Source organism: Lissotriton helveticus, chromosome 8, assembly GCF_964261635.1.
Source record: "Lissotriton helveticus chromosome 8, aLisHel1.1, whole genome shotgun sequence".
Taxonomy (NCBI): Eukaryota; Metazoa; Chordata; class Amphibia; order Caudata; family Salamandridae; genus Lissotriton; species Lissotriton helveticus.
In genome coordinates, this window is record NC_136069.1 from 242,928,987 (window position 1) to 242,949,380 (window position 20,394).

Sequence of the window (20,394 nt, forward strand, 5' to 3'; positions counted from 1 at the left end):
TGTCTGTGACATGGGTTGCCATAACGAAAAATAAGGACTAAGAATAGGATTCCTGCAATTAGTCCCAGGATCAGGGGAAGTCCGCCAAAAATCGAATGGACGAAATCTGGAAAAATACCCAGTATGGCTTTGAATGGTGTTAATGCCATCGAAAATACTGTCTTAAATACCTTTGAGACCCCATTGGTATCAGAAATATTTAAGATTTGACTTAGGATTTCCGCGAAATGTACGGGGGAATTAGTTGATAATAATGTATGTATCTCTGCAGTCGTCCTTGCGACTTGTAGATCATACGTTTCTTTTGATGACGAGAGCCTGGTAGGCGTCTGAAGAAGGACTGTTTTCATTCTGCTTAAAGTATCTATTCGAATAGAAGTAATTTTCAAATCGGGCCATGCCCTTGCCTCCCTGTCTGGAAAGGAGCTGGGGAACAATGAGCGTCCACAGCACTTGACCTTCGCAGTCGTAGTAACTAGATAAGGAGTCCCGGGCATAAGACTACAACATCTGCGGTCTACAATAAGAATGTAACTCCCATTATAGAGTCTTTGAAAGAATGGTTCTATTTCCGTTGCAGGTGCGCCTTGCTGGTGACATGAAAGGTTGTATGAATTCCCTTCACAGGCTCCATGCAAACTAATTCCGTTACACAGAAGTGTGCCACTCAGTGACATCGCACAATTGTTGCCACTAAGAAACACTTTCTGTCCTTTATTACTGATACATGCATGTGAATAGGGCAGGTTCCATGTTGTTTTAAGGTACCCCTTTCCCAATTTCTCGTACATGCCAGCCTGTATATATTTTTGGCAGTATTGAAACCTGAAGGTTGAGATTGGAATATTTATGATTCCGTGTATTATCCATTCACTGACAGGTCGTTCTGACATTGTCATTGGTAATCTTTCTAGTTTTTCAATGCTCAAGATTGTATAATCAGCACCCTTTTGCGCCATACCGATTTGTCTATCAGTAAGGTTAAAGATTTGGAATAGTGACGTTGTGTTGATTAAACGCCAAGGCACATAGCCCGAACGCAGATTTTGTAACGTCCAGCCAAGCTGTACAATAGAACGCAATTGAGACTGACCGTGTTGTAATAACAGTAAGTCCTGCGATAATATGTCGATTGCTGAAGACACAATGCTGTCCAAAGAAAAAATTCTGGAGGACAGAGTCATTAACCCATCGTCCACTACAGAAAGTGATTTTTCCAAATTAATACGGTCAATTTCCCGTATTCTCTCCACTGTTTCAATTTGATTAACCTTCCAGGCCTCATTGTATGCTGCATATACAGAGGCTGCTATGAAACGCTTTTGACGCTGTTTGCATGGTCCCAAAGTGAAATCACGCAAGTCAGCACCATCAGTAAGTAAAGTTAGGTGTTGCTTAATTTCTGCCAGTGTGGAAGTTTGTAGCCATTGAAGGCATAATTTGCCCACACTGTAGGTGGTTATTATCCCTGGATGATGTCTTTGAGGATATCTAGGGTCTGGCCTGTTCATTTTGAAACCCTGTGTTTTGTTCAGGAATCTGTCTTGACAGTTATTAGTATCTGTGGGCCAGATCAACCACTGTTTCCAATCAGGATGTGTTCTGTTTTGGTTTAGTATATGGTTTACGTCTATCTCTTCATCTGTATTAGAGTTATTGCTAAACAATGTTGGCTTTGGAATAGACGGTTTATTTAAATCTTTGATTTTGGCTAAGCCAAGACAGGTGGTCTGTTGAACAGTGTCATTTAAAAATATCATTTGTTCTGGGATCATGCAGGCTCTAAACAAAGCTTCTATACCCTGTACTTGCCATTCTTTTGTACCCCAAACACTTTTCAATTCAACATTTTTGTCCCAATAATCAAATCCAAAAGTATTCATTTGTTCAAAAAATGAGTCTGAATATAACAATTTTGTGTTGGTTATCATGGTTTTGGTTCCTGTCTTGTTCGACAATTTAAAATAAAATGTTTCAGCATTACTTGTGTTAAAACCTGAAAAATATGAATATTTGTCGTAAACGGTTCTTAAGCTCCCTTTTGGAGGTGTTGCACAATGTTCCCATTGATTATAACTTAAAACATTTCTAGGTTGTGCAGATCTATGTAAAAAGTGGTTACCATAGTGGTTATAGCAATACATACTGTCATAATTCGTAGAACCCTGCAAATAATCATGTTTGGTAAATTTAGCAGACATTACTGAGTCAGACATCATATTATTAATGCTTTCGAAGTCCCAATCATCAGCAAATGAGTTTGGTTTTGCAAAGTCACTCAATGAGATCTTAATTTGGTGTGGATATTTCAGGATCTCGACCGGACCATAAATTTCATAGTCAGTGTTGTCCCAGGCTACCCCACCAGGTATCGGATTGGCTGTGAAGTTGGCTGAAGAAAGTTCTCTTTTCTCGACGTGTGAAGATGTGTGTGGTTTGAGGATCAAGTTGATTTTCTGACTTGCTGTGTCCATTTTAGCATATTTTCCCTCAATGAAGCGTCCCAAAGTAAGTACCATGATGAGCCAAAGTATGAGGATAAATGCACCAAAACCCACCCAAAATTCAATCCATGGAGAAATCAGATATGTTTCCTTCAGTTGTTTCAAAAGTTCCTTAGCTTTGTCTTTAAAGGATTTTGATGATGGCTGTGTCTTTGATTCACTGAGGCTTTCAGAGAAATCATCGAAGTTTATGAAGTAGCCGGATGCAGTTCTGTCAATTGTTCCAATTGGTTCAGGATTTTTGTTTCTTGCATTTTCACTTGGTACTTCATTGTAGACTGGTGTGTCTCTGCTAAATGTTTTTATTTGGGTTTTCAGAGGTCTGAGTTCTATTGCATTGTTGCATAGTCCTTGTTGTTCTTCTGTAGGCGTTTCGAATGTGATGAGCCTCTTCGTTAGGACCTCTGTACTGGTAGCAAACCTTGGTGTTCTGCTACTTATTGGGAGTCCACTTGGCCTACTGTTTGTTATCGGCCACATGTTGTGGTTTTACCAGGTCGATTGATACAACTCGGTTCTCCTTTTTACCAGCAAGTGGCGGTAGTACAACTGATCTTGTCCCGTTGACAGACAAGACAGGAACTGCTTTTCTGTAAGAAGGCCCAAATTCCTTCTTTACCGCGATCTTTTCCCTGACTAGATCCCCGACTTTTGGAATCCAGACAGGTCTTGCTGGGACAGGTGGTGGTTCTTCAGTGGTTGTTGGCTGTTGTTTCAACTTTATGTTGCTCAGGTCTTTTCTTGTTTTGTTTAAGTCCTGCAAAATAGCCAAACGGTCTTTGATATCAAAGCTTTTTTCTTTCACCACTGAAGTCTGACTATCAATGTCAGAGATCATCATCCTAGTTCCAAATAATAATTCGTACGCACTGAATCCCTTCAGAGAATTTCTTGGCAAGTTATTGAGACTACGTTGGACACTTATTAGATGTTTGACCCACCCAGCTCCCGAACATAATACCTTTGCCGTTATAGATTGCTTTATGTCACGGTTTTTTCTTTCAACAATTCCGTTCCCCTCAGGGTGAAATGGACAAGAGTACCGCAATTGCACGCCCATGCTGACCATGGCCTCCTTATAAGCCCGAGAGCTAAAAGCAGGACCATTGTCCGAATGCAGCATGCCAATTGCGTATGTGCCGATAAAGACTCGCAAATCTTTTATAACAGTTCTGGCGTCAGCCGTTCGCTGGGGCCACATCCATATGAATCTCGTGCATGAATCCACTGCGACCAAGATATATTTATAGTTACCATCCCTTTGTAAGGGACCGCAGTGATCTAGATAAACACAGGCTAATGGTTTATCCGAGATTAGAAGGGGCGTCTGCGCTGGACGTCTCACCGTTGATACTTTCATTCTTTGACATATTTCACATTCTAGAACATAGTTCCTTGTTTGTCTTCTCATTTGTGGCCACCAGTATCTCTGTTTTAATAATGATACTGTGGCTGAGACGCCAGCATGGATAGAAGCAAGCCCTTCGTGTGCCGCTATTATTAGTCCTAACCTATGTTCCATGTTTGGAATTGCCCTATCCCCCACTCCAGGGATTCGAGCAAAAGGAACATTGTTTGCATCAGTTATGTATGAGTATTTTACTGGAAAGCCTTAAGGGAGTGGTTCTATCGAATCCTTTTCTGAAGCGCTGACAGCTTGTAATATTTCGCTGTCTATTTTTGTTTTTGACCGGGTGACGGCAGCTACGGAAGCCGTTTGCACAGCTGCCTTCGCAGCCTCATCAGCCAATGAATTCCCTGCAACGTGAACGCCATCACGTTGATGACTCAGTGTATGTATCTCGTGAGTCTTTGGTAGTTCTTTTAGTAAAAGAACTACTTGTTCCCAGAGCATTTTATGCTTGATTGTGCCACCTTTCGCATCCTTGAAACCATTCTGAAGCCAGATCTGCAAGTATTCATTGTAAGATTGAACGCAATAATACGAATCGCACACTATGAGTGTGGGGAATTCTCGATCGGTATTTTCAAGCGCCATCTTGAACGCCAGTAGTTCAGCTCGCTGAGCTGTACAATCTCCTAAAGATTGTGTTTTAGTGATTGCTGGTTTAAATTTTCCTTCATGCCAGCGGCCTTTTACGATCGCGCACGCAGCACTGTAAGCTTGCTTACCCCCCACTGCGGGTTGTGCTGATCCGTCTGTATATATTATACAGCCGTAGTGGTCTAGAGGCAGAATTTCGGTTGGCGGAGGACATTCAAATTCATATTGGAGAAATTCTTGTGTTTTTAAGTAAGGATCAAATTCGTACACCACGTCTGTTGCAGCAAGAGAATTAGCCCATTGTATCCATCTCGGATGGAGTGCTTTAGCATTTGGAATGCTTGCCTTTGTTACCGCCTCTAGGGCTGGTATTGGTGTCACGATTATTATTCGTTTACCTTGTGCCAGGGCTCGTTCTTTTGCTATAGCTGTCTGTGTTGCTGTAAGAATTTTTTCCGTTGGGCTAAATTTCATTTCAGCCTTAGTGTACAAGTGTGATTTGAATGCAATTGGTACCTTTTCTCCCTCATTAGAGGTCAGGTATGTGAATCCGCATCTCCCTGGGATGACTCGAATCACAAGATTGCGTGTGTTATCACGTTTTTCTAATTTTGTTTTAATTAGCATGTCTGTTTGTAAGGATCTCAAAATTTCTGTGTGTATTTGAGTCCAACTGGATCTTTTAAAGTCTGGTTTAATTAGATCATAAAGGGGTTTGACCCTTTCTGCGTAATTTGCAATGTATGTTCTTCCGAAATTTAGGAAGCCTAGAATCGACTGTAGGTTTTTTAGTGTTCTAGGTGCTTGGAGTACGGCACATTTCTCTAGGAAATTGTCAGCCAGGCTTTTGCCTTCACTTGATAACTCATATCCTACGAATAGGACCGTCAGATGGGCAATTCTGGATTTTTTAAAGTTGAATTTGTAACCCTCTGCTGCGAACCCAAGTATTATGGTGTTCACTTTTTTCAAGTGAGTCTCCAAGTCATCATCTGTTAAGTAAATGTCATCGACATAAGATAATGCTTCATCATCATATAGTTGTAGTAATTCTGTTACTCTCGCTGAGAATACCCCCGGGCTGTTCTTGTACCCCTGGGCTAACCGACAGAATTGTTTTTGAGTGCCATTTACTGAGAATGCAGTTAAATATCTGCTCTCTGGTGCTATGTTTTGACAAAAGAATCCATTGGAGATGTCCAAGGTTGTTTTGTATTTTTTGCGCACTATGTTATTCATTAGTGCAGCACTTTGTGAGTTTTGCACTGCAAAAGTTTTGCAACATGTGTTAAGGTGTCGGTAATCCAAAACTAGACGATATGAATTGTCTGGTTTGGAGACCGGAAACAAAGGGTTGTTCATTTGTGAGGTGCAAGTTTCAATCACCCCCTGGTATTCTAGCTGATCTAGTATTTCATTTACCTGTTTTTTAGCTTCTTGCTTAATTGGGTACTGCCTTTGTGCAGTAGGTTGTGATTTTAACTGGATTTTGTGAGGAGGAGAATCCTCATCCCATCCCACGTGATTTTTATATAAAGCAGGTGCTAGAGCCACTGCCCACTTTCTAGCAAGTGTGTATTTTTTATGAATTGGAATTTGATTTGAGAAGGCAGGCATAATTATTTCTTCGCCATGAGGGCCCTCCCTGACAAACTCTGGTGGCCAGTCTTTTTCAGCTAGAAGGATATCATAGCCCTTGGAGAGATTATCCCAAAATAGTCCCCTTATTTTCCTAGTCTTATCTCCCTCTATACGTAATGTTATCTCGTATATCTTGTGAGGTTTGCTAACCCTGGTGTCTGCAGTTTCCACTTGAAGATATTCCTTCGTGTCCACTGTCTCCAGATGATTCATAAGGACTTTGCGAGCTATGCTCACTTCTGCTGCACTGTCTAGCATTGTCTGAGCCCACTCTCCGTCTTTCAGTTGTGTCCTCAGTATTCTCGGCATTGTTAACTACCTTGATACTGGCTACCTTCTTTTTTGGAAATTGTAATTTCTTTTTTAGCTGAGCAGGTTCCTTGTCTTTGGACTTGGCGTGCTCTTCTCTTTGTTCTGATCGTCCTCTTCTTTCCGATTTCTGCGAGGAATTCTGAAAAGATTGAGAGGGACGTGTATCAATGTCTTGATATCTATCAGGTTTTTTAATATTATCCCTATTTCTAAGGTTATATCTATTCCCAGAGGGGTCACTCTGCGGTGACCTCTGTCTTCGGTTTGGAGATTTTTCTCTTCGCCTAGGAGACCTTCCTCTGGACTGGAATTTCTTTTCTTTAGGATTGGATTGTTTATTTCCATCCCAGTTCTTTTTTGGTGAATTGTTATTAAAAAATATTTTTTCTGGACTTTCAGTCAGTTGCGGTTTTACTGGTATTCCACCTAAACTATCTCTACCTAGTTCCTCATAGGATTTTTCTATGATTCTGGCAATTTCAGCTGGTTGGTCTGCTATATCTGTCTCTTTTAACCTCTGGCGGATCGCCACGTTTGCTGCTTCACCTTTTATATTGGCTAATAATATAGCCGAGACCTGCTTGAAGTCTTTCAGTAATTTAATACCAAGAGTTAAAGCAGGTTCTGGACCGTATTCGTCTTGAATTTGTTTTAGCACATCTGGTATCACCGAAATGGATGGAACACCGTGCGTTTTTGTGTAGATGGAAGCAAAGGCTGTACCCCAAGTGTCACAGTCCTCTATGTGTGGTGCGATTCCCATTGGAAGACAGATAGTCAGAATCCTGTGTTTTTCTAGCGGGGTGGTGTCAGGAAACACCGCCTCTATTTGGGTAATTTTCTGTGCCAACCAGAATGGTATTTGTTCCCGTTTAGCCGGTACTTTACCTAGGCAGGATTGGATGTTCTGTGGTGTTATTTTATTTGTGTTCCCCTGGTGAGGGGTCAGCTGTGGAAGTTTAATCGCTGGCTGAATTGTTGAAGTCCGCATTACATATTGGACTAATTGTCTATGAATTTTTAGTAATTGTTTTAGCTGTATTAACAGCTCTCCTGTAGACATCCCTTCGATGTCTGGGTGTGGTGTGTATCCGGCTAAGACCGGCCACGTTGCTCCTGGTCTACCTAAAGGACCGAGCCTGGTGATGTGATTATTATGTTTTAGGGCGCCATCAAATAAAAGCAAATGCTCTTGAAATTTGAGTGGTACTTCCACCTCCTCGAAAGGAGTGTACTCATTAGGAGGTTCCTCTATTTTGTAATAGTGGAAGTACTTTGTTACAGCATTTGCTGCTGGAAAATGTATCCATGAATAGTATACCTCTGTCTGCCGATATTCGTGTGCCTCAATTACGAATATGACTGTGCCACCTCTAGGTGTCAGTCCATTTTCTATAAGTTTTAAGGTTATAGATCTCCTTTTGATGACCGGAATGAGTATTATATCCGCGTCTGCTGCTTGCATGGTAGCATCAGCATCTGCGAGTTCAGTTGCTAATCTAACTGCCTCTCTTTCATCATCACTCTCTGCCATTTTACCGACAGGAAGCTTATGTCTTTTGTTTGCAGATCAGGTTTCTTATGGAATAAGATTAGATTCACAATATTTTGGAACTGTTTATCCTTCAACGTTGACTATACCAAGAACCATACATAGGAGTTCCCTCCTGCGAGGTCTGGCGGATATAACCTTTCACCCACTCCAGACGTCTTTGGAGTATGTGGGAAAAGGGGTCTGAGTGAGAAAGCACGACTGAGTTACTCTAAATGTCTTACGTTAGTTTTATCGCCCTTTCCAAACGCGTTGGGCGCCATGTAGTGTAGTTCCTATCTTCCCAATAGGCTCTGCGCATTGGAATAATACCTACAGCAGTAAAGGCCTAGGCCAGACGTTAACTAGGTCTACTACTGTCGATACTAGACTTAAAGTTTTGGGTTTGCCAGCGTAGCTCCGAGTTCGCTAGAAACTTTCTCGAATGTTCAAGGAGGACTTAACTTCCCTGATTAGACAAGAAGGGATTTAGTTTCTGACAACCATAGAACATGACAACTTTGCTCTCCCCTAATCAAGAGTCAATCTCGAGAGTCGTGTGAACAAAAGGCAATTTATTTTACTCAGTCAGTACGTGCATTCTTAGTCTCATCAGAATGTAGAGAAAAGGAAGAGACGGGCGTGTTCAATAAAAAGGTGTTATTTATTGATCAGTCTCTTTTCTCATACAAGAGAAATGGATCGATATTATTGCAATACTTATAGTTAAGTAAAGTGCATACATTAAAAGCAATAGTATAAAGTAATACTGTAAAAACATTGATATGGTTTCTAAGCCATATGATGTTTTAAAATGAATAAAATATATTACATACACATATACATTTGACTAAACGTACTCAACTGGTGTTTCTAGATACGCCTACCCCGTGTACCTGACCTAAGTCTAATACGTGGGCGGGAATAGAACGTTACAGTTTAAGTTAAGTTTGTTTTTGCCAAGTGAATAACTAAAGAATTCTCTGTGAGGGGTTATTCAGTTCTGTACCTGGAAGTTAGGATGAATGAGGAATGGTATCTCTCTCTCTGGTCTCGATATTCCAGGCGGCCTGCGAGGGCTGCCCAGAAACGCCGGTGCTGGATTCTCGGCAGGAGAAAGCAGCGCGTCTCTCAGCGCGTCAGAAAGGCGGGGCTGCTGCCAGCGGGGTCTATTCTGCTCTCGGCTTCGGCAAGGATGGCTGCTCCGTCTCGTCACCACGCGTGTGTGTTTTGCATATGGCAAGATCGGTAATATTTATACCTTTAAGGTGCCGAGATTGACGTAAGGATGGACATAGATACGTCAATAAAGATGTCATACGACTTGCTCGTTAGCACATTCTTTTACTAAAGTTCTCGGTGAAATCAAAACAATGGCCGCAGGGTTTTGCCCAGGTTGTCATAGGTTTGATTTGTTATGAGAACTCCGTATGCCTTATCAGGGGCTGGAGGAATATCGCTTGTCTAATTAGATCGCAAGCGTTATGACCTAATCAGATAACACGTTCCTGTGCCGTAGTGTGACTGCGTCAGATAACGGTATCTGCATCATGGGGGTTTTCTGCCTCATGGGCTGACTGCTAGTTAACTTGTTGGTTTGTTTAACTAGAATAGGGTCAGGAATAGGGGGATCGATTCAGAACCGATAGGAATACATGACAAAGTGTTGCGTTGATACTGGACTGTGATGAGACTTTGGCGCACTAGTGGGATGCATGGAAATCTGGGTGTGCTGAGTCCATGTGGCAGCAGCAAAACAGGCTCTGCATCGATTCTTCCAGCTGCAGATGGGTGATGTGTCGATTACTTCAACCGAAGTCAGAGTGGGGGTCATAGACATCGGAGACTTGGTTCTCTGGACTCTGGCTGTCCTTTCAGACGCAGCCAGGTGCCACATCAATTTCTTTCCGGCCGCATGGTGGAAGTGCATGGAAACGTCTAACACATGGCAGTGCAGTGTGAGAAAAAAAGGCACTGGACAACCTCCAAGTGCTCAGAACTGGAGTTGGCACCAAAAGGCAGGTCAGAGCTCCCAGCAGTGGAGTGCATGAGATCTGCAGATGAAGTCTTTGATGTCTCGGAGACTTCCAACAGGAGACAAGTGATCACAAGCACTTGGAGAACCCAGGAACAGTGGGTTTCAGAAGGCAAAAGTCCAGTTCTTTCACTTCACACAGACAGAAGCAGCAACTGCAGGCCAACCCAGCAAAGCAACACACAGCAAAGGGAAGTACTTCTCTGGCCGCTCTTCTTCTTGGCAGAGTCCTCAGTCTAGAAGTGTTCTGAAAATATGGGGTTCCAGGTACAATACTTATACCCCTTCTGGCCTTTGAAGTAGGCATGCTTCAAAGAAAAGTCTTTGTAGTTCACAAGTTTCTGCCTTGGCTCCAGACGCACTCCGGGAGGGGGGGGGGGGCGGAGACAGCATTGTGAGAGGATAGGCACAGCCCTATTCATGTCTCAGTGACAAATCTTCCCACAACTCTAGCTCAGGAAGACACACCAACCTTATGATGGGCCATTAGGATATGCAGGGCACACCCAAGCTCCCTTTGTGTGACTGCCTAGAGTAAATGCACAAACAATCCCGGTCAGTCTAAACCAGACGTTGATTCCACAGGCAGGCAGGTAAACAAAATGGTAAAGCAAGGAAATGCCCTGTTCCTAAAAGAGGCATTTTCAAAACCGAATTTAAAAATCAGCTTCACTAAAAGATGTATTTTTAAATTCTGAATTCAGGGAGACGAAACTCATCAGCGTGGAAGGGTTTAAAACTGCAGTGGCAGACACTGCAGTGGCAGGCCTGAGACGTGTTTACAAGGCCACTCATGTGGGTGGCACAATCGGTGCTGCAGGCCCACTAGTAGCATTTGATTTACAGGCCCTGGGCACACAGTGAACTATACTAGGGAATTACTAGCAAATCAATCATGGATAAACAATCATAATCACAATTTACACTGGGAACACTTGCACTTTAGCACTGATCGGCAGTGGTAAAGTGCCCAGAATACCAAAGCCACTAAAAACTAAGTCCAGCATACAGTAAAAAAATACAGGAGGTGGAGGCAAAAAGACAATGGAGACCATACCAAGGATGCCAGTTCTAATACTTTCTCCTGTTTAAATGTGCTGTTTCAGAGGTGAATGTACGACTCCGGCTCAGTGAAGAATCTCTTCACTGTTACCTGCCACCATGAAATGTTAGTGCAGCAAAGGTTTAGAAACCCAATTTAGTAATTCAATTAATGAAAGCAGCAACTACCAGTGTGCTTTATTTATTCGTTTTCTTTTGGTTCTCCTGCTTCCATTGAGTTGGCTAATTTACCAGCCCCGCTGAAAATTGGGCAGTTAATTTATCATCAGGTCAGCGAGTTAAATGCGAATTTTGATCTCATCTTCGGTCAGACTGACATGGGAGCGAAGTCAGTCTTGGCTGTCACTTCTCATTGAGCGAGGAAAGCGAACAGGTGTGTTGCCACATGAACGCACGCGGCGAGGCCGGCTTCCACCGAGACGGAAGGGATTTCTCCATGACTCTAATTAGTGGAACTTGATGAAGAGTAATTTGGTTGTCCATCTTACAAGAGACAACTGCCTCAGCAGACTGAATCACCACATTAAATATTCAGCTGGGTGAATCGGCTCTTTGCATAATTTGGCGGGAGATTGATTCTGGGGTCCAAGATTTTCCTGTTTGTTCCCATATGCTAACTCGCTGCTCTTCCAAAGGATAAAACCCAATTTGTACGAGCAGCTGTTTCTGACACTCCGTTGCAGGAAATCTGCCAGAGAAAACCGGCTGGTGCGGCGCGGTTCGGTTCTTCGCCGCCTTGTGGCTGTCCTGCACTGTTGGTATGTGCCCTCAGTAGCAAATACAGTCAGTCCTCTGATTGCTGTTCTGTAATAGCTGGATCCGGGCCTCGGCGCTCTTTATTTATTTCCGGTTCCAAATCACTGGTCCTCCCCCACCCGTTTTCCAAGATGAAATCGCCGAAGACCGATCAGAAACATAACGACTTTCAGTCAGTAATGAACCCGGCTCGATGTCGGCCTTGAACTGTCTGATTAAAGGCTTCCTAAACCTCTGACAAATGGCCGCGCCAACAAATCACAAGACTGCAGCGGACTCACATTTTATAACACAAAATACACACGGGGGAAGCTTTGTTATTGATCTGCAGACTTCAGCCCGCAGAAAATATAAGAACTGCTGAATTCTTTAAAGTGATCCTTTGCACAACTAAACATTGGTATTGCTGCAACAACAGTAGTGTTGCTTCAGCTAACCCTCCATGTCTGTGGGTCAGGAGAAAATGCAAATACTCAAAAGGTCAAAAACGACATAAGTGAAAATAATTTCTTGTTTCCAGTGATAGATGTGATTGTGCAAAGAACGCTCTCACTAGTTTCCAATTTAGTGAAATTGAAAAATCTCATTCATGAAGATAAATTTAAGAGGAGTGGCGCAGCGGCCAGGACGGCTGACTCCGAAGCGCGGGGCTCGCTGTTTGACCCCCGGTTCCAGCCGCAGCTCAGCTCAGCACCATGTTAGCTCACTTAATCTACCCGACGGCCCCAGCGCCTTGAGACCCTTGGGGGTGAGTAGTTTGCGCTTTACAAATACCGGATTTAGATTTGGAATTTAGCAAACCAGCCTGGCATCGAACAATCTGCAAAGGGATGAGACAGGGGCGTAGCTTGGCGAGTAATACTGGGGGGCAGGTGTGAGCTTCAGATTTTTCAACAAAGAGGCTAGCAAATACATGCAACACGCAGAGTGCATGAGAGGGGCCTTAAGGGCAGTGGAAAGGGTTAACAAATGTGGATTGGTAGGAGTACTAAGAGAGAAATGCAATATTTTGTAAAATAACCAACTTTTTATTTATGAAGATTTTCAAAAAGGAGAGGGAGATTGTGTTTGTGCATTTTTTGGCTGTGATTATGTCAAAATTCCTGGTGAAATCCAACAAACCTCTCATCATACCCGCCTGAAACCACTTGTACCAATCTATTTATCAGAAAAAACATTTATTAGGGGGTGTAATACCCGAAACCCACCCTGTGAAACTTAATCTCTGGGATGGGCCATGGTCTGGAGAAAAATATACCTGTTATCTTGGTCAGGATCAGAAATCAACACAATAAGCTGCGTGTATTACAAATTTAAAATGGTAGCAATGGATAACCTCATCCCTTACCATCTGTTTTCTGCTAAGTAACCTTTGATGGGCACTCTTCACTTGGCCTGCTGCCTGTAGACTCATGTAGGTATCATGTGAGACCACCCTGATACGGGATACACTTATTTGGACAGAAGAAGCACTCAAATTATTCCGTTGAATTGTTTCTGTTGTTTAAGTCAACAGTCAACAACTTAACTACATGATCATAAAAGAGTTACATTTTCATTGATGTTATACATTTCATTAAGTGATTATTAATTTAGGAAATTTCATGGTATTGCAAAATAAAAACAAGCCAACACATTACGTTCTATTCTTGGCACTTGTTTTGAACTATTAGAGTGGCCATTCAAAGTTATGCTCTATAATTTAGAGTTCATCAGTTAGTGGGCTTCCTAAGTAAAAGAGTTTAAACGTTGTTGTCTAACCTGTGAAAATAAACCAGTTTGACAGGCCTAAACATTCCTTTTAAATAATAACAAGTAACCCCTAAATCAACCTTATAGCCCGTACGGTGGTATACCATATTTTTAAAAGTAGAACATGTAGAAAGTTAATATTAATCATGTCTTTACAGTCGCTAAAACCTAAAAGCTAATTTCATTGTTGCAAGGCTGACTGTTCTATAGAGAAACACTGTGATGCACTATTACATTTAGTATTGCTATCTTCTGCAAGGAGACACCTAGAAATGTCTTTTTGGACTCTTGGTAATATTTATTAAAAACCCAATTTACTGATAAAGTCAGAGTTTTAAGAAAAGTTATTGAAGGGTACTTTCAGAAAGTTACTTTTCACTGCCGAAAGCGTCTGAAGGCTAAATTGCATTAGCCTCTGACTGCAGCCTTGAGGGTGCTCAAGTCCTAAATGAGGTGCGAAAACTGCTCCCAGATCAGAGACAAAAACATGGATGTGAGCAGGTGTTTCTGTTCCTCTAACAAGATGACCATTTGGACAGTGCCCATGAACTTGTTTAACTTCAAAGCGGCCTTCTCTGTCGCAGGCAATAATAGCTGACACCTGGGCAGACTCTTTTCTTTGTTCCCCAGTCAGGCAGGCACCAATCCCAGTGCCAACCCTATGGGTTGGCACAGAGGCTTAGCACAATGAGAGAAGGATTTCTGCATCTTGGATTTAAGGAGGGAGGTGCATAGTGGAATTGTTTGCAGTAGGACACACAGGAAATGCTCCGAAAGTGGACAGGGTTACAGCTGGGATACTTTTTCCTTATTAGCTAGGGAGTGGGCAGGAGTAACTCCCACCCACAAGCTAGTTCCAGGCATCAATGTGGCAAGCCCTGAGAACCTTCATCAGGACACCCTGGACCTGTGGAAGAACCAAAGATGGAGTTGTTGAAAACTGTGAGGAGACCTGAATGGTTGCACTGGCTCCATTTGTATCTAGGGCAAGGACTTGGACTCAAAGGGTCAGTTGGGTGACCTCCTGCTAAGCTACAGGGCCACAACAAGCTACAAGAATCCTTTTCATGAAGAGCCCAGCTCACTAGTTCCAGCTGGACCTGCCCTGGACACTGCTTGTATTTTCTGCTGAAGTGAGTCTTGTCCCCCAAGTGCTCTTCCTGAGTTCCTGGGACCCTTGGCTGTGTCATTGTGTACTCCTCCTAACATCCTGAAAAACCTGAGACTTTGAAACTTCTTTGCTCCCCAGACCTCTGGGTGACCGGGACTATACTGCCAAGTTGATCTGACCGAGGTTCATTGCCGCTGGGCTGAAGATTCTGGTTTCTACAGCCTATAGACTTTCCACAGCAGCAAGTCTATTGCAGGGGGACCATGCGGAGAAAGTATCCAGGCTTGTGGAGCCCTCTTCGGATAAGTCTCTCAGCCTTGCCCTGCAGGAGGAATTGGAGCTCTCAAAAAGCAACTAAATCTGAGTGTAGAACGCTTGATCGGGCGTAGTAACCAAAAGTATACGGCCAGCAAGAGGACTTATCCTGGGCGTGAATTTTATAATTTCCCACTTTGAACTTTACTGACCTAAACCAACACCTTCACCAGGGCCTTGCACATTGCCTCTCTTATGTTGTGGAGCCCTCTAAGGATACCTATTGCTGCCTTGCCCTGCTGAAGGATTTTGACTTTCAGAAAATAGACTTAGTCCTAAGGTAAAGCCTCCTACAGGGTTAAACCTGGATGGTGTAGCCGACATGAGCTCTATCGCAGTCATCCTCAAATCAAGCCTAGGTCCCGGTTTACCATGACCAGTTGACCTGTATTGGCACTTAATGCTTTTTGGCACCATTTTTATTCACACTTAAAAAAATGCTCAATGTTTTAGATTTCTGTTGTATTAATGTCATTTTGTTCATTAAACTATTCTTTAAAATTGGAGTGGGATTTTTATTGTGTTGATTTTGACTTTTTAACTGTTTTGGTACTTCTAAGTGCTATACATATGTTCTCAACTTAAGTCTGCCTGATCTGTGTCATAGCTATTAGTGGTTGAGCTCAGGTTTAAATTAACAAAACCTTTACTGGACCTAGTAAGATAGTGACATCAGTACGTGTGGTGGATTCCCATACACCCCAACTAATAATACATTTTCTCACAAAACATAAATGTGTCTTTTCTTCCATTGTGATAGCCTAGAGTTTATCTTTTGCGCATATGGGTCAAAACAAGGAATTCAACTGTGTAATATTTCCAAAAATGGGCCAGAGCCGTGTCGGATAACATTTAGCTCTAGGGCAGTAAACTTGTTGTGGGCTATGTGTACGTGCTTTTAAATGTAATGAACAAAATATGTTTGGAATTATTCCTAACAAATGTCAATTCATGGTTTTATACTGTTATCTTTATTATCCAAAGTTGGCAGCTAGTGCAGCTGCTACCAATGACACACTGAAATATGCTTCCTATTGTCCTTAGACCTAATGTATAAGTACATTTCTCTTAACTTTACTTATGTGAAAGATTGTACCAAGTCTGTATCAAATTGAACTTGCAATATAAATAATGTTTGTCCACCAACCAGGGATTCATTGCTAAACACTCTATAGCAAAGTCTAATATTTGAATATTTTATTAATTTGACCTGCTAATTAAAGTTATTACGGTATAAAACCAACACACTAAATGGATAGCCTGAAAAACACAAACTAAAACTTATTAGTTACAGCACACTAAAAGCAGATTGAATACTCAAGGAGAAAAACATATTTAGTCTATTTTATTGTTAACAGATCTACCATATCTACACCATAGTTTAAAACCATGTTAAATGCAATCATTAAAAAAAGACAAATGTTTTGACTGGTTTCACGCTGCTCTTCATCTGTTTTCCATCCTCTTCTTTGATATATGAACATAAGAAACGTGTTTGATCAATTCCCTATTACTCATGTAGCAAATTTGTTCAAAACTGATTAGCTCAATTTGTGTACTTGTATTTAGCATGCACCACGGCTCCTTGCTTCCAATGGTTATCTCATTTGAGCACTAAGTACTTAGAAAGAAATGGCCCAAGATTTGAAAAAGTATTTTTAGAAAACAAAAAATAAAATAAATGATTGTGCTGAGGTGTCCATTACTGTGAGATGATTGGGCTTCATGTATGACTCGACATGCAATAAATCAATGGCCATCTTTTATATTGGTTTTCCGCTGTAATGGCATCATCCACTTGTTTTTCCTCCATTGGGAACATCCCATAATGGAAAAGGTGTTTTCTTTTTCCACTGATGGTCAATGGTCTTGTTACTTTGGTGCTGATAAATCCTCCTCTGTGTTTTTTCGAAATTAGATTCAACACGTGGATGCCACAAATTGGATTTTGAGTTGCAGCAAGGGCCTGGCTTTCACAGAATAAACTTTCATCGGTAAGTTTGATTCAGTGTTTCATTTTCTCTTTTATAATAACTTGTAGAATGGGGAAATCTTCCTGAGAGAGAAACTCCAGCTTTCTGTGCACATGGAGTTATGAAGTTTTTTTGCACTTGGCTTAAGTTAAATGAATGCAATAGAAAATGCTAAAGTCAAATACAGCCTGCAAATGGGTGGATGAAGTCTTGATATGAAATGCTTTTGATGGGTTAATTAAACAACGTATTTCTTATAATTAGTATCCTAATTAAAGTTCATTTTCTTAAACCCCCGCAATGAGTTGGATAATTGTTGCTACAGTAAAAAGAAACTAAGCTTGGTTTGCTTTCAGTAAGCAATTATTGCAGAATTAATTTTTTTAATACACGTATTAAGGGGATTTGTGAATATAGCACTGACTCTCAAGTTGTTTTAATTGTTGTGATTATCATTTAAAGCCCCTTAAAAGGAGATTATTTGCTTTTCTAGATTGCCTCTGTGTAGCATTTGTAAATAGGTTTTAGCATTTTATTCAAATTGATACTGGACATTTTTATCAGTGTGATTTTTCGCCTAATTGTGTACAAAATGAAACCCTCTATTATCCGACAGCCTTCAATCATGTGGGTTCCGATTCACAAAGATATGTAAGAGTATGTAAAAGAATACTCTAGTCGCACTGTTTTTCATACTCTTATATGCGTTTTCGAATTGGCCCGAAAACATCTAAAATGGATTAAAATAGCAATAGTCACATACATTTAGCACAAGTGAAAGCACCGTATCATCTTATCCTTTTACTAATATAGTTTTGGAGGTTTTGGAGCTGATTCACAAAGGCTTGTAAAAGTTTGTAAATGAGTTCTCCTCTACTACTACTTCCTGTATGTGTAAATGGTTTGGTAATCCGGCCCCATAGTATTTTTGCATTAAAGAAAACTTTTGGGGGGCATGCTTTAAGAAATATCATGAATAACACACTCTTTGCTCGTTCTTCCTTTCACTGCTATACATTCACACTGCTTTTAGTCAAGGGTACATGCCTCCTATACAGTGATGTGTTCACAACGCCATCCTAAAGTAGATATACCGGAGAAGCCAACTGCGGAAGCACCTCTGTGGCTAAATTGGTGACATTAAAACCTAGAGATCTGAATCAAATATCCCGGGTTTACAACATGATACAAAAAATCCTGAATTTGAGCCATTCACGTACTCATTGTTTCCAAATATAGTTTATGTAGAATTTGTTAAAATATACATTACAATGTGCTTCGTAGTATTATGCCAATTACACCCTGACTTGAAGGTTGTTTGCTGTTTGTGTAATCTGGCATTATCTGAACTCTACCACTTGTAATATTTTATAAGAAAAAAGGAGATAAATGGGCTGCTAGAACTAAAGAGGGTCAGTGGTAGTCTGTTACATTCCAGTTACGATTTTGTTTTCACTTTTTATTACAGATAGGGACTGGCTATATGCAAATCAATCATCGCCCTGTCCCAAAAGGGGCAATCCAGCCCCAAATGTTAGGAAATGTCAGTAGCTTTGAAAATATAAAGCAACTCTAGGCATGTTTTTCATGTTCTTTGGCATCAAAAGTGAGGCTCATCTAAGGTCACTACATCACAAGTCACGTCACATAGGGTGCCTCCCTGAGGGGAAAAGTGACGTCTGGAATACATAAACTAATCTCAGCCATAATAATTACTTGTTCAGCCTATAATGTATTCCATTTATATTTGCACTTCAGACAGACACCAACCATAATCACATCAATCTTATTTACATATGTTAGGACTCAAGATGCTCCTCATTGACGAGGCCCAACAAATATACCATATCTTAGTTGCCTGTATTCCCATTTAGTATTGGAGGGATTTGGCAGTTCTGGATGATAACTTGTGCATCTCAGTGACTCCATATGGCTGCTCAAATGTTATCAGGGGTTCTTGAGTACTTTGTCCCCAGGAGCTCAGATGGTAGACTGTACAACCCTTATTCCTGAGGGACAATATTACTTCTGCTGAAGTGTGATATGTTACCCCTGGGTGGATGGACGAGAGACGTATTCTTGTTAAAATACTGCGTGGAACTAGCTAGCTGTCTTAGCACATTTTATGCTGCACATTTAAATTTATATCCCATCGAATGTTATAGTTTGTCATATACTGATTTTGTAATCTAAATTATGTTCCAATATTAGAGGGTATATTCTTCTTGGTCAGTATTAACTATTTATTTGGTAATACATATCACTATTATACATTATAAGGTTATTAATGTGGGATCGGAGAACCCGAGTCAAAAAAGCCAGTAGACAAAACTCTGATCTCTCTCTTTCTCTAGCACATTAATCTCAAGACTTAGCTTGACATTTTTATTGCTGCCTGAAAACCGGACGCACAAGGAGCTCTGGAGTAGGTGGTTTTAAATCGTAAGTTAGTGCTAAACACAGCACCCCCCCCCCCCCTTCTGAGGGCAATGCCCTCCTTCCAGGTCAGCAAACAGTGTAGCTGCATTGGTCACACTGCCCTAAAGCTGGCCCTGTGCTAACGGCCTTACAGTTGTTTGTCACTTTTCACCAGACCATCAATTTTACCCACTATGCCACGGTACACAGACACCAGCCACATGCAATTTTATCTGGGCCCTGCCCAGTAGGAATAGTTCTCTCCTGATGGAAACACAAGTAACTCCAGACGGATTTTAATGAGGTACAGCTTGAGTCCTGTGGCATAGTGAGAACAGAACCCCCGTCTCCTCACACCCATTGGAATTGGGGCATCTGTTGCAGCAAACAACAAAGTGATGGATGCATGACTTGATTTCAGGTCCTCGCAATCACTTCGGCCACATTGCTGACAATCATTTTTCGCTCGCTATGACACTCTAGACGGAGACCGAAAGCACTGCCTCGCTATCAGAACACAGTGTTGTACCACACAGGCAAAAACTGCAATTGGATGCAAAACCAAGCTATTCTCCTAAACTACCAGTGAGCTATCATATTATGGAAGTGAAGTCCCCATGTGAAATACCACTCCAAGAAAGACCATTAAATAGCTATCTAAATCTGAGCATTTTTGTGAAGGAACATAAGAGACCTCCTCTCCTGAGGTTGGATGTGGCTGCTCCACATATCGTTAATCAGCCAGTGTCGTACTCTTTTGGGGCACCAAGCACTGAAATAAGCAGGCGAAATGCAAATGGTTCAAATGTTATGTTCCGCCTTCTAGGGGGCTTGAGATAGGTGGTCTTTTTAAGACTGCTGGAGAATAATCATTATATGGCTCTGCCATTTATTGTTTCAGGATATCCGATCCTCCAGTTCTATGCTTACCGTTATACTAACCGTTCTATGCACAGCCATCTATATATTTACAGAAGTC

At 41.5% G+C, this 20,394-nt stretch overlaps 1 protein-coding gene across 1 annotated transcript in view; it reads left to right on the forward strand.

Moving 5' to 3' along the window:
* Window positions 1–20,394, forward strand: part of CNTN5 (contactin 5) — a 2,147,338-nt gene that overhangs the window by 131,619 nt on the left and 1,995,325 nt on the right. The window contains exon 2 of the mRNA XM_078656993.1: window positions 16,943–17,018. The gene's annotated coding sequence lies outside the window, so the exon portion shown is untranslated. The remainder of the gene's footprint in view (window positions 1–16,942; window positions 17,019–20,394) is intronic.